Source organism: Ambystoma mexicanum, chromosome 7q, assembly GCF_040938575.1.
Source record: "Ambystoma mexicanum isolate Mex_15411 chromosome 7q, UKY_AmexF1_1, whole genome shotgun sequence".
NCBI classification, from domain to species: domain Eukaryota; kingdom Metazoa; phylum Chordata; class Amphibia; order Caudata; family Ambystomatidae; genus Ambystoma; species Ambystoma mexicanum.
This window is the reverse complement of record NC_090941.1, coordinates 765,069,738-765,084,776: the sequence shown is the minus strand read 5'-3', so window position 1 is coordinate 765,084,776 and position 15,039 is coordinate 765,069,738.

Below are 15,039 nucleotides of genomic sequence, written 5' to 3'. Positions count from 1 at the left end.
ATTTGGACAAGAATTTGTCCATGGAGGCCCAGGTTAATAGTTAACGTTCATCATCGTCATATTTAATTAAATTGCTCAGGTACCTTCGCAAATTTATTTCTGAGAAGAATGCAGAGATTCTTGCTAGAGCCATTATTGGCTCCAAACTGGATTACGGCTGTTGCCTTTTTGTGGCATTGCACAAAAGGACCTTCACCATCTCCAGGTGATTCAGAACAGAGCGGTGAGAGCGGTAAAAGAACCCGGCATAGGGATGAAGTCTCGGACGCCAGAAAAAGCCTACATTGGCTACCAGTACAGGCACGAGTTCACTTTAGATTGATTCTTTTTATCCATAAATGCCTTAAAGGTCAAATGCCTTTATATCTAACGGAAGTGATTAAAAAGAAACAATATACTAGATCTCTTAGATCAAATAATATGAATGTCCTGATCACTCCTTCGTTTTAAGCTGGCCAAAACCCGAATTGGAGCACTCATTGCAGCAGCCCCAGCAGAATGGAATGCCTTGCCCCCTGACATTAGAAGCATTGATTCTACAGACGTTTTTAAGAAAAAACTGAAGACTATTATTTCACTAGTCTGTACCCATTTCATAGGACTCACCCGCTATACTTCAGTTCCTCAGAGTAAATTCTGATAATGTTCTGTGTTGTGTTTTGTTATCTGTCTGCACCCTTAAGCCCTCGGGTACCGGGTTGCGCATTACACAATTATAAACATAAACAAAGTTCTGCAAAAATAAATTCCCATTCTTTTAAGACACAATCTTGGCAAGCCTGCCAAGCTATTGCTCACTTACTCCTTTATTGAATAAGGAATTTGATGCATGCCGAACTCATACTTTTCCATTGTATGTTTTTGGTGTGTTTAGTTCGTATCAACTACGCTGAAGCCTTTTTCATGGAATAAGAGCTGCATGTTGCTTTAGTCTAACAGAGAAGAAACTAAGGATATCTTTGCCGTCCCAGTAGAGTAATTCAATTGCTTTAGTGATCCTAATCTTCCGCCTGCTACAGAACAAATCTTAAAATCTATGCAATGCAGATAATCCTTGAGCTGTTCCAGAAGAGGGAAGGGGCCTTTGGTCAAGATGTGAGTATGTGTTTGAGGCGGGAAAGCACAGTAGTGTGCAGGCAAACAATGTAGTGCAATGAATTCAAACTCCAGCAGCTGGAGTCCTTTAGTCTGACACAAAGAGGTGTTTTCCCGGTTTTGCACTTTGGGGATATAAGGTGCATGGAAGCCTGGCTGCATAACCACAGCACTCTGTGGCACTCTACGCCCAAAGTGCCTGCACTTGGAGCACTCTCTCCATTGAGGGTAGGCTTCTGTTTTTTTGTCAGTTTCCTGCTCTGTGAAATGACCTGGGCCTAAACTCTCTGCAGTCACCGAGACATGCTGCCAACCTTTTTGGGTGGTCTGTGCCTGGTAGGGTATGGTCGCAATTTAAGGTTTTGCTAGGCCTCTCCGGCACTGCATACACATGCCACTACTCTATCTTCTCTCTCTGTCCTACTTGCATCCCTTTGTTAAAGGGAAGCATGGGAGGGCGAATATATTTGGGGAGAATTAAACATTTTATGTGGGTCGGGGAATGTTTTCTGCGCAGCATTCTACTGGTTCAACACGTTTTCAGTATGCAGGGTGGAGTAAGTTATGAAGCCCTGATCCTTACAAAAGCTTTAAAATTAACTTGTGGGTAATTTCCCAGATGACCAAAAGGAGAAACCATAACACATTTGATTATGTACCCTAAAATAATTCCTGGCATCCCAGAAAATGGAGGATACAATAGAGGGCAGATGTCACTCTTGCAGAGTTAGTGTGCACAAAAGATGTGTATTGCACCAACGGCTACTGAAACCTTGCCTTGTTTGTACACATGGTATGTAATGTTAGTGGTTGAGATGAAAACATGAAAGTAGCTTCAACGGAAGACACAGAAAACAGGGGATGAGGGGAAATTTCACTCCTGAACTGCTGTGGAGTGGAGTGTCATATGAAACGTGTTTACATATACTGCAAAAGAGCTTGGAACTTCACAGCCAAAGGGCCCAGAGAGCAGATTAATGCATTTCACTTTGCATAGTTAAAGCATTACTCCTCCAACCCGTAAAACTGTGGGGACAAACATTGGGGGGTAAAGCCACACTTGTGTAGCTAAAGACATGGTATTGCGCATCATTGAATCATTTTGTGTAGAAAACAAACAGTGGCATCTTGCAATAGACTATATGTAATTTATCACTGACTACTGATTGCAGCCAGTTTTTTACAAAAAAATTAAAATTAAAACAAATATTTTTTATTGGCCAGGTGTAGCAAGAGACACAGCAAAGGTCACAGCTGCAACCCCCAAATGACATCCAGTATCTCTCAATCATCCAGGTCACAAATCAGATCTAGGCTTCCACAGAACACTTTGGTGTTTGCGGTATTACAGACTGTACATTACACCTCAAAATACTTGCACTAGTTATAACCCAGGTAAATCAAAGAACCACCAGACGCCCCTGACATGACATATTTCATGTCTCTAGACCATTTACAATTAGGATCCTTAGACCTGGGAATGCTTTTCTGGAGGTGTCCTTTCGGGAACCTCTCGGAAATACATCAATGCACACTGCCTTATGGAGTGTGCTGCATTTTCAAACAAATCAAAGAATGTTAACATGAACATTTTATAGTGGCATGGCATGAGGACAAGGTTGTGGTATTCAGGGACATGTACTACTTTGGCAAACTTATATGACCTTCAGACTCCCAGTCAAAATGTGGAAGATGCAGTATATTACCGATATTTGTAATATCAATCTTTCCCATGTGCACTGATTTAACATGCAGCCCCAACACATCTTTATCCATTATCAATGATAAGTCTACAGGCAAACAAACGGCACCTCTCCACTCTCTCACTGCTGTGCCTCATACCGCAAAAAGAACATTACCCATGCACAATGCTTTTACCGCACCCGAAATGCTGCACTTACAGAAGGCACTCAATGCAATCTAAATATGGTAATCAGCGCAAAGTGATGTGCCATGCTGAGTTTCAAACTTACATAGACTTGTGAGACCTTTTTCAGACCAAATTAGAGTCAAAGTTTGAAAACTCAATTTTAAAAAGAGAAAAGCCATGGGGTTGGGTTTACACATCTTGTTCAATGCCTTTCTTTTAATGTGAACTGCTGTGAACTAAAATGGCTTATAGTAGCGTACCATTAAAATATGAATACAATTATGATCAATTGTAAAATGTCTAATTTCCATCATAAAAAAAGGATTCTTGACTATTTACAATGTAATTATTGTATTGCCACTCTACAAGGGTTTTCCAATTAAAACACAACACCTGATTGGAGACATTTTGAGGTTGCTACAAACACTTGACACATATTCATTTGCAAAGGCACTCGACATTGTGCGGGGGGTGTTAAGGATTTTTAAGTTGTGGCACACTCCAGACCAGTACTCTTTCTACTGGCCAGCGATGCAATGCACAATTAAAACACTTTTATGTTTATTTCATTCAGATTCAAATTTTGAGAAGGCAGCCAACCCGTCTCACAACCCCCTTAACGTGCACCCCATGTCGCAATGGACCATGAACCAGGCTGGTGTGTAATAATGAAATATTTATTTATTTTAAATTATGAATAAAAATCAAACACATTTAATATAGGACAGCAATCACCAGTGTGGTGATAATTACACAGTAAAATGATAGAATACACTTAGACGCTTACCTAATCTTCTCACATAAGATACACCATGGACAACTGAATGAAAGCAAGATTACTTTTCGGGTAGTATTTTCAGATAGCACCAGCTAGGCATTCCATCTGCAACATCCCCTCAAACCACTGTTAACCAACGTTTGTGTGGGTGGATTGGAGTAGCAAGGAGTCAGGTATAGTAGGCTAAAATCAGAATGCAAATCCAATCTACCACCCCTGAATGGGAGGCCAAAATCGGATTCAGCTCTCTTGAAAAATGAGCACAATGGCACTCAGAATTACAAAATAGTTATTTTACATGTGCGGTTAAACGGATGAGGTAGGAATGAGTGTGGCTGTACTAACGAGGCAAGAAAACTTACAAACTACAAGGAAATGTACTAACAATGGGCATACAGGTTAGAAAAGCGACTTTGGAAGGAAAGAAAAGTGCAGCAAGAATCACACGTGGCAAATTTGCAATTGTTTCGTTTCACGGGTTTAAAATAGGCAAACAACTTCAGAAATGAGCTAAACAGACATAATCAGAAATCGTTTTTTAATGCTAAAGTACAAAGGCACATAACAGGTATGATATGAAAGTGAAAGGGTGACTCTGGATGGGTGACTGGATGGGATTCTTAATAGAAGGGAAAACTCAGACTTTATAATGAAAGCAGTTAAACGGGCATAATCGGTTTTAAGAGGAACATGACAGGTTCTACTGAGACCATTTTTTAGTGGCTAGAAAGACACTGCCCGCAAAAAGGTTAATTTGCAATGTTAACCCAACTCACGCCGTGTGCCTCTTCAAATGGGAATTATTAATTTATTTCAAACAGCACTAAAATGATTTGGAAAGAATGGCGCTAACACATGGAGATTGACACAGATTTTCCTAAGGACAGCATACACAGAGGATTCTGACAATTTTAAGAAGGTACTAGGATACTTATAGGATTACTTATAGGGGTTCTTACGGGGTTGGACAGATGGCAAGGTAACAACGCGCTGGATACAGCTTTTTGGTTACTGGGGAAGGGTAATACTTACAACAAGCACTTGAATGGAATGGTTTGGACAGCCATCCAGGTATTGGACAGTGGGAGAGAGGTCTGGTCACTGTGCAGTGGTGGCTCTCCTCTAGGGAATTAGCGAGGCAACCAAGGTCTGGTCTTAGTGGACAGCGGGGTGCATCAGCTGGGCAAAGCAGATAGCTGGGCAAAGCAGGACTGGTCACTGGATAATCCCAAAAGGGTTCAGCAGACTTTCCCCCTTTCTCCCTGGATTATTGGGATTTCTGTAGGTTTTAATTCTGGATGGTGGTTCTGCCTGGATAGGAGGTACTGCATGGATCAGTGTCAGCTACCCCAAGCCTGGCATTGGAATCTGGAATCCTGCAGGTGAATGTGGAATGCCTGGATCTCTGGATTTTGCGGGTTGGATTTTGAATGCTGGATTTTTTTGAATGTCCTGAATTTTTTATGTCTCCTCCATATATAGGCTGGATGACATCAGAGGAGTTTCACTATGTTGGGAGAACTAAGATAGACATACCTCTAAAATCAGATAGGTCCAGCTGAGGATGTCGCTGCCTCCATATAAGCAGATTGGACTGAAGGAAGTGACTCCGTTTTAGTGTGTGTGTTTTTGAGGTGCTTTGTTTACACAGTTACTTTTGCCAAAATCAGTTATGGAGCAAACCCTCATATTTATAAACGTTACCCTTATGAAAATTAGATAGACAAATGCCGTATTTCACATGGAGCATACTATTCCAAACCCCAAGTTTGTACGATGATATTAAGTCCTTCTGGCAATCTTTCACAATTCCCATGGCATATATTTCCCCTAAAAATCTACAAATGGGTACACTGAAGCTTATCAATGTCGGACATATTTGCAACATGTTTCATAACTGTACCATGTACGATTCTTACGATTCTCTCAGAAATGTCATTTTACTGGTGTTTGCATCCCCCACATGCTAGGAAGATCTGCATTGTCTTATTTTCATGGCGCAAGAATTACATTCAAGCTGTCAAAATGTTACATTACTGCTTCTTTAGATTACTGAAATACATGTCTTTATTTGAAATGTCGTTTCAATCACATGGGCCGCCTTTGTTCCCAAAAGTGGGCAGTTCTTTCAAACCCCCAGCCAAATGTCATGCTCTGGTCAGCTTTGCCAAGAGTTTGCTATGACTCCCTTTTGATCTTAGGCAGTGGAAGCTGAGGAGAGGTGTCAGAGCAATCCACACTTTAGTGACAGGGCTGTCCATTGTCCCAGGCTGCAGCAATGCTGCCCGGCATGACGAAGTCGCCACTTACCACACCTCTGGGCCTTTCATGTGGAAAAGGTCCTTCCTCTCCCATGGGGCTGGCACATTAGACGTGCCTGCCTTTGCCAAAAACTGGTTTGACAGCAATTTCTGGGCCAAGCCATGATGTTGAAGTCCTTTTTGTGGGAAGAAATAAACTACTTAGAGTACAATTTACTTATATTTTGCCAGCTTTTCTTCCCAACATGTATAGTTTTGTTTCAGGGCATGTTACAGTATTATTTCCATTGAGCTTGTACAAAATCAACTTACTGCTTTGCAGAACATTTCAGCACAGCATCATTTTACTTTCCCTGGTCATTTAAAATGAAATTTTCCTCACATCTTTTTTCTGAACATTTCCATAGCTCTGGTCAATTTCTAATACACAGGAATCTGTTAAAAAAAGGGTTCTTTGGAACTGACATAAGCAAAGGGAATGGGAGAGCTTCTTGTGAAGAGTTGTGCCTATGTTACTTTGTTGCAAGAGTAAACGCTTGCCATACAGCCTGAAACAAATTAGCTCTTCCACAGTTTTTACTTGACACACAATGCCTTTCCAGGAGGAATGACCCTCCTTTGATGGTGTTCCTCCTCAAAATAGCTGGGCATGGATGTGTTTTACTGGAATCAAACTGGGTAATGTTGAAAAGATGGAAATAGCACCAGTGCAAAATCATTTTAAACAACAAACATTTTCTCTTTCAGTTGGAAGTTTTGAGCTGCCAGCATAGCAGCGCTGAACCAGGCTACTTTTGAATTATTTTTGGTGCACATGAAGAAAATACTGCAGCCATTCCCAGGGTGTTATATGTTTCATCTCACCCCAAATGCGCTCAGCAGAGCTAGTGCAGCCATTATTTTTGGTAACTTCTAGAAATGCAGTTTTGATGCAAGTGAATAAGTGCTCAGCAGAGCCAGCACAGCCATTCTTCTTGTAACTGCTGAAAATGCAGTTTGGTGGAGCACGGGAGTTTTTTTGGGCTGATAAATGTACCCCACAGAATCCACCACTGCTTTCCCAAGACTTCTTGTTGAGGGAGAGTAGGGCAAAGTGGGGTTCATCGGGTCGAGTTCTTCTTTCATCAGGGAGCGGTACACCAAGACCCTCCCTTCGTCTTTCATTGGAGAGTGTGAAGTAACACCCTCTTTCCTTTCTTCCCATTCCAAGTCCCCAGGGAGGTGCTCATCGGTCTAAGAGGGAATGGAATTAGTACTCTAATAGGAGATAAATAAAGACAGGTTTTAGAATGTTTCACAGACTGTCTTCCCGGAAGTTTGACATCCGTAGAAAAATGCATACATGTATAATGATCAGGAGTCTTTGAACAATATCAGAAAACAAATTACTTAACAATGCAAAGACATGATTGAGCTTTTACACCATAGTTTCATTACATATTTTTGCAATAACACTGAAGAAAAGTACTCCCTGTTATATATAGCTATGGACCTACCTATTCCCTTCTGCTTTTTCTTTTACTCATTCTCGAGATGTCTCCTCTATTTGACTTTCCTTTGGCTCTTCAATCAGCTGCAAAGTGTGTCTGGGGTGACATATTTTTAACTGATTAATGTGGACCCATTTCTCTTCTGACAACTTTCCTTTGGGGATATGGATTCTGTAGGCGACAGGTGATATTGTGTCTACATTTTCAAAAGGACCGCGCCAGGAGGGGTGATATTTCCGCTCCTTAGTCTGGTTCCTCTGAAAATTGTACAAGTAGACCCTGTTTCCTATTTAGTATTCATTTTTTGGTTGTTTTTAAATCATATTGAGTTTTCATCCCCTCTGCCGATTTCTCCAGATTCTGCTGAGAGTACGCGAAAGCATGCTGAAGGTTTTTTCGTAGATTCTCAACATAGTCATGAATGGTGGAGGCATTTATCAGTGTCTGCTCTTGTGTTCTATAGAGCAGATGCTGAGGTAGCACCATCCTTTATCCAGTCATTAGCTCAAATGGAGACATTTTGGTTGCAGAAGATGGTGTAGATCTGATGGCCATCAGGACAAGCGGTAATCGGATGTCCCAACTTGGCCCAGAATCTTCCACAAACTTTTTTAGAATGCTCACAATGGTTTTATTGTACCTCTTAACTGCCCCACTAGAGGCTAGCCGATATGCAATATGAAGTTTCCTTTTTACCCCAAGTAACTCCCACATCTTCGTCATCACTAAGCAGGTGAAGTGACTTCCTCGGAACAACTCAATTCTTTGGGGAAGGCAAAACCACGAGAAGATGTGGTTGATCATCAGGGCAGCTGCTGTTTCTGCATTGAAATTTTGGGCCGGGAGACATTTCACCCATTTGGTGAACATGCACGTTACTGTTAACATGTACTTGTTCCCCCTAGAGGACCAAATCACGGGCCTGATGAAATCTACTTGTAAATGTGACCAATGCAGTGTCATCCCCCTCATCTGGAGTGGAGCTCGGTGTGTGAGTGAGCTTGGTTGAAATTGTGCACACACACAAGACACCCCTTCAAATATTGGTTGAGGTCCTGCCCCATGAGTGGCCAGTATGCAACCCGCACAAGATTTCTACAGTAGTATGAAACCCCCGATGACCGGCTGTGGCTGCGTCATGGTCTTGACTTAGCATCAGGCATCGGAAATGAGATAGGTACCACCCACTGGTCACAACCAGAGTTGGATCTCCTTACCAACAGACCGTCTTGGATTCGGAACATTTTGGGATACTTCATCAACACCCTGAGGTCCTCTTTCCCAATGTAATCAGTTTCATCAGAGGAAAGTTCACATGGTCCTCAATGTGTTGGTAAAATTTCCCAATAATCGGATCCCCTTTTTTTGCCATGATTGAATCAGCATCTGCAGTCTCCTTACTCCAGTGGGCAGTTGAGAGTTCACTGTGAGCATTCGTCTGGGACCTTGTGACAGCAGTGACCTGAATCTCCCCAACAGGGACTCGATCTCAAGGAGATCCCCCTAGATGGCTCCGGTTTTGGCCAGCTGATCAGCCACAGTGTTTCCAGTTTTGTCTAGCCCCTCTATTCTGGAATGACCATTCATCTTTTTCCAATAGATGGTCATCCCATTAGAAGTAACCAAATCATCCATATTTTGTATGAGCTTGCCATGTTTAAGTGGTGTGTTATTTGCATTCAGCCAAATTCTCCAATTGATCAGCTGTTCCATGAATCCGTTCCGGACATAATCAGAATCAGTGATTATGACCAGTTTGTGGAGTCGGTGTTGTACATCTGTGAGGATGGCCTGGTGAACTGCCATCAACTCTGCCACCTGACTACTTCGGGGACCGATTTTGTACCAAGCGGAGGGCTCTGGGGTATCATTCACCCAGGCATTCACAGCGCCGGCCACCAGTTCCTTTTCCCCATTGTTGTCAACATGGTAGGAGCACCCGTCCATGTATTGTTTATACATTTACAGTCTCAAATACAATTGATAGTGAATTGGAGTTTCTTTAAAGTCTTTCGATTGAGACTTGAGAGCTTCTGAAAATTGTCCTCTTTCCTTGTTTTGAAACAAGGAAAGAGGACTTGAGAGCTTGGAAAGAGGACGATTTTCAGAAGCTCTCAAGTCTCAATCAAAAGACTTTAAAGAAACTCCTATTGGGGTAAAACAGCACAGGGGAAACCCCAAACCCACATGTTACCAAGACCACTCCAATTTCAAACTAATTTGTAATCTAAACATGGACCAAGCTATCTAGATGAATGCAAATATTTAATCAGTAGGCATGTTTATATCTAATCAATGAATTTGAATTGAATTTTCTGTTATAAATCCCTCCTGATGAGCCAATATATTTGGTGAAACACGTGTAGACGGCACTACTATTTAAGAACAATTTTTAGAGGATCATTTTTGGAATAAAAAAGCCTCATGATACAACAAACATGATTTTTGGAACATCATTTAACCTATAGTTAGCGTTAACTTCAGGTGCGCTACAAGGTGACTTGAAAATTCTGTTCTGCACCCGTCCACGTAAACTGTGGGCATCTTCTCACACTTGTTTTCTTCATAGACTTTGTGCAGGGAATTCAGCAACGCCTCCATGTTGTCCTGGGTTTCAAGACTTTCGTCCTCGAGACAGTTTTCTCTGGCACAATCATGCCAGTCAGCCAGACCTTGCGCGAGGGGACTATTTTTGTTTCGACCATATCTGACCTCCACAGGAAAGCCTTGCATGGACAGAATCCAGGAAGTAATTCTGGAATTAATCACATTTTCTGCCCAGATTCTGTCACTTTGGAGGTATTGCAAAGGCTGGTGTGGCGTCTCCACTATGATGTGCTCCCCCTCGATGAATGGGCAGTCATTTTTCAATGCCCACTTTGTTGCGAGGAGTGCCTTCTCAGAATAATTGAATTTTTCCTCCACAGTGGATAAAGTCTTGCTTGCATAGGAGATGACTTTATTTACCTTGTCATGCTTTTGATATAATACTGCTGTCAAGCATGTATTCGAGAACCCTGTCTCCTAGAAGAACTCCTTGTTTTTGGCAGGGTAAGCTAGAGAAGGTGCTTGTGAGAGACTTCTTTTGAGTTGCTTTACTGCGTCGGCTTGTTCTGGTCCACATTCCCACTTGACCCCCCCTTCAACAAATGGACCAGGGGTCTTGTGACCTCTGCGTAATCCTCAATGAACTTCCCACTGTAATTGGTCAGTCCAAGAAGGCATCTTTGCTCATGCAGAGTTGTGGGTTCTTTGAGATTTAGTAGTGTGTCCACATTCTTCGCCTGGAGACAGAGACCCTCAGGGGTTATTTCATGTCCCAAGAAGTTCACATGGGTCCTGTACCACTGTGCCTTCTGGAAGGACAATTTTGCACCGGCAACCCTCAACTGGGTCAGAACATAGCAGATCTCCACGATGTTTTCCTCCACAGTTGAGCTTTTAATCAAGACATTATCCACATAGGCCAGGTTACCCCTTTCAGCCAAGTCGGGCATGGCCTTGTATAGGAAGATGTCAAATTTGTTGCCAGAGTTTATGTATCCGAAGGGACTCCGGGGTATGTGTACTGCTGCCCCCGAAGGTAAAGGCCAGCTTGTACTGGTCCTCCTTACTGACGGGCACGGTCCAGTATCCATTTGTGAAGTCAATGGCAGTGTACACCTTTGACCTCTGGATCTGGGTCAGCCCTTGATCAATGTAGGGGAGAGGCCATCTGGACATGTGAACCCATTTGTTCAGCTCCCTAAGGTCTATGCAAAGTCTCCATTGGCCCTTTGGTTTTAAAATCCCCAGCACCAGATTATTAAAGGTGCTGAGGACTGGACGAATTATCCCACAGGACTCTAGGTTTTTGATAATTTCTGTCAGGGACTCCATAGATGTTAATGGCAAGCGATATTGCTTCAAAAACACAGGAGTCATTCCAGGGTCTGTGGGATTTGAGGAAGTATGTATTGTCAGGTCCCTCCTGGGATAGTGACCTCCTCTCCAATTTGAACTTCAACCGCATACGGCAGCAATTGGAATGACCAAAACATGCTTTTTCAGAATCATCAAAGCCCATGGGACCAGGCCTTTGTAATTTATAAGGTCCAAATTAATTGCAAACCGATTGAGAATGTCACTGCCTAATTAGAATGCAGCAGGGACATCTTGCACGACCCAACAACTATGCTCTATGCTTTTGCCACCGGTGGCTATTTTGAGCATACACCTGCTAGGCAAGAGATGTTTGGAATTCGGAGTTTCCAGGCCCATTTCCCACTCATCAATCAATTTAAATGTTGGTTGGATCTTTTGGGAGTTTCCTGAACACAGCTTCACTGATGAAGCACTTTCCATTGTTCAACAACACTCTGGAGAGAACAGACTCCTTCCCATCATTTAACTGAATAGGGAGGAACAGCTGTTCTCTTATTTTCTGAATGTCAGTTACGCTGTGAGCTGGTTTTTTCATCACTTTTGACCATAGGATTTGGATTTTCAGATTGGGAATTGGTATACAATTTCAAATTGTTTGCTTCCAGTGTGGAATGCCACTTGAAACTGGAAGGAAGGTTGATTTTCAGGAATGGAGAGGAATTCCCATCACCAGTTTGTTGTCCGATAGCAATTACTGTAATGTCAGGTATTTATTTATTTTGGAAATTAAACTCAATTTGATCAGATTTTTGTTCAACCATGTGGCATGTGCCATTTAAACTGACCTGGTTGACACTTTGTTTTAATTTTATTGGCCGGTTAGACAGAGTCCAGAGGACCTTGTTCACACAGTCTATTAGGGGAGACAACCTGCGAAGGATGCAATTCCCAAATAGACAGGGGGTTCCCTCTGGAGTCACGACTATGACCGGGTGTTTCACCTTATGTTGCCGAATTTTAATTTCCAGATCTGCAGTTGCCTTGATGGGAATTTCATTCCCGTCAAAGTTCTGGAGTTGTCCAGGAAGAGGGGTGAGAGGGATTTGGTGTCTCTCCCCCCTTCCCGAATTTAGGTGCTCAAAGGCCCTTTTTGACAGAAGAGTGACTTGGGATTCAGTGTCCACCAGTGCTGAAAATGCACATTGCCCTTGCACTCCGACGTGGGTGTAGAATTTACGTTCTTTCTCCTCTAAGGGGCAAAGGTAATGGGAATTTTGGGCAAGCTGGGCGGTTAACTTCTTTATTTTGGACTCTGACACTTTGGGATTTTGGACAGCATTCTGTGTTGGAGTTTGGGAATCTGAAAAAAAATGGGCATTCTGATATTTGGGGAGTTTCAGGCTCCCTTTTCTCTCTGGATTCTGTGCTGTCCCCCTTTCTCAGAGACAGTCACCAGAATTGGTTTGGGCAGTTTGGGAGTCTTCCTTTTTTTGATTGTGGGCTGCCCCTCCTTCTTGGAGGCTATCCCCAGAATTGGTTTGTGAGGTTTGGGAATCCCCTTTTTCTGATTCTGGGCAGCCCCACCCCCCGTACTTGGAGGCATTCACCAGAATTGGTTTTTGAGGGGGATCCCTCCTTCAATATTTCATTCATTGGATGACCATTCTGGGGTTCAGGGATGGATAATTCTGCACACCTATCCAGTCTGAATTCTGGTCTCTCTGAACCCATTTTTCTTTGGGAGAAATTCCCCGTCCCTGAAGGAGAAGATTTTCTTCCCAGAATCCTCCAAGGATCTTCCCCTTCAAACTGGAGGATACTGATTTCCTCCACAAAATGGGTCTTTTTGATTTCTTTCTTTCTCCTACCCACACTTTGTTCCCTGGGTTGCAGATTTCCGGGGACAAGACATTTTAGTTATGATTCCGGAGTGTCCAGGGGCTTTTCACGGGTGAGGAAGGAAGCTTCATCTAGGGCTTTGCACCCCCTTCCTCCAGTGCCTCCTCCACTGGAACCGGTGGGTTGTCGGGGTTCTCTCCCTGTCATTGTTTCGGGGTCCCAGACCTTGGTTTGCGGGTACTGAGCCACCATGTTCATCTGAGGGTTCTGCTGAGCCCTCAACATGTGACCCAGATCCTGAGTGAGGTTTTGGACCTGGTGATCCAATTGGGACACCCGTTCAGGCTGGCACGGGGGTCTTTGCTCAAACCTAGGTTGTTCTGTGAAGGATAAATATCCCTTCTCCCGGAGTACCCTGTGTACTGGGGATCACCTTGACAACCCTCCACCCTTGGCCTCCCCTCTCCAGGATTGGGTGGTCTGGACTCATAAAAGCAGGGAGAGAAAGGAAGGTTGTCCTGAAGGTTGGGTTTTGGAAGGTAATGGGAGAAGAAACATAACCCAGGATTTGGAGGATTACTGCCCTCCTGCTGGAAGTTGGGAGGGAAGTGTCCTGGGGCAATATTCACCTGGTTGGATCCCCTCCCTTGGGCTGGGGGAGTTCATACATACCCCAAGATCGGTTTGTTGCCCTTATACCTGGGGCTGATATAATTAGCAGAGGCCACATTGGTGAGGTTACCTACCTGACTACCACCTGCTGCTAATTGACCAGAAGGCCTTCTATGCCTCTGATTTGTCTGGTTTTGGATGGGTGTATTTTTAGGGCCCCCCATTTCTAGGTCCAAAATGGGGGCAACCTTTACCTCTGCTACCTTAGCAGCAGCGGGGGTGTTGGTTGGTTTGGGGTTTTTTGTTTGGTTTTTGCTTTCTGCAGGTTTTATGACCGCATAGATCTGGGTAGCCTGCTCTATTACCCAGTCAAGGGTCTTGCTGTTGTGAAAATCCCATACCATATATATTTTGGGAGTGCGTGAGAATAGGTGGTTATAAATTCTCTACTATTCGTGCACCCCCTCCTGGTAGTTTGGGCAAAGGCGCTTTTTAGCTCCTGGTCAAATTCTCTTGGGGCCTGATCCTCTCCACTTTGCAGATTGTAGGCCACTTTGCGAGCCACCTGGGGGTTTCTGTGGGCAGAAAAGCGCTTCAAGATGGCCGCCTTATAGGTGGACCACCTTGAATGGTTCTGGTCTTCCAGTCCAGCAAAGAAGCTGGAGTACTCCGGAGAGAATGTCCATTTGGCATAGTCTATGCAATTCTGGATATTTTTTATGTTAAAAAGTCCATCATCTGTTCATATAGCTCCAGATGCTCCTAGACAGAATATTATGCATTTTTGTGATATAGGGTTGTAAAATTCCTAATAGCCCTAATCTGCCTTATGGGGTCTTTCACCAGAGCTCTCTTTTGTTTATTGGCCTTCTTTTGCTGCTCACCAGTCCATTCGCCCTTAGACTCAGAGCTGCTACTGTTTGAGGTCACCTCATTATCTTCTAGGTGCTCCCTGATTCTTTGAGCTTGTGAGTGGCTCACAGAATGGTGTGGCCTAGTTTCTTCTCCCCTGTTGTACCTTGGGCTCTACGGGTCACTCCCCTTGAACTCCCTCTTTCGCACAGGAGAGTGGTCTTCTGACTACTCTCTGCTTCCAGGGTTGGTGGAGAATCCCCCCAGTGCACTGATTGGGTGGAGGTATTTAGAATGCTCTTCTGGGGCCTCAATTCACACTCTTTTTGTTCTGAAGAACGAACCAAAGGGTCCCTTTGTACATGATGCTGTTGCAAA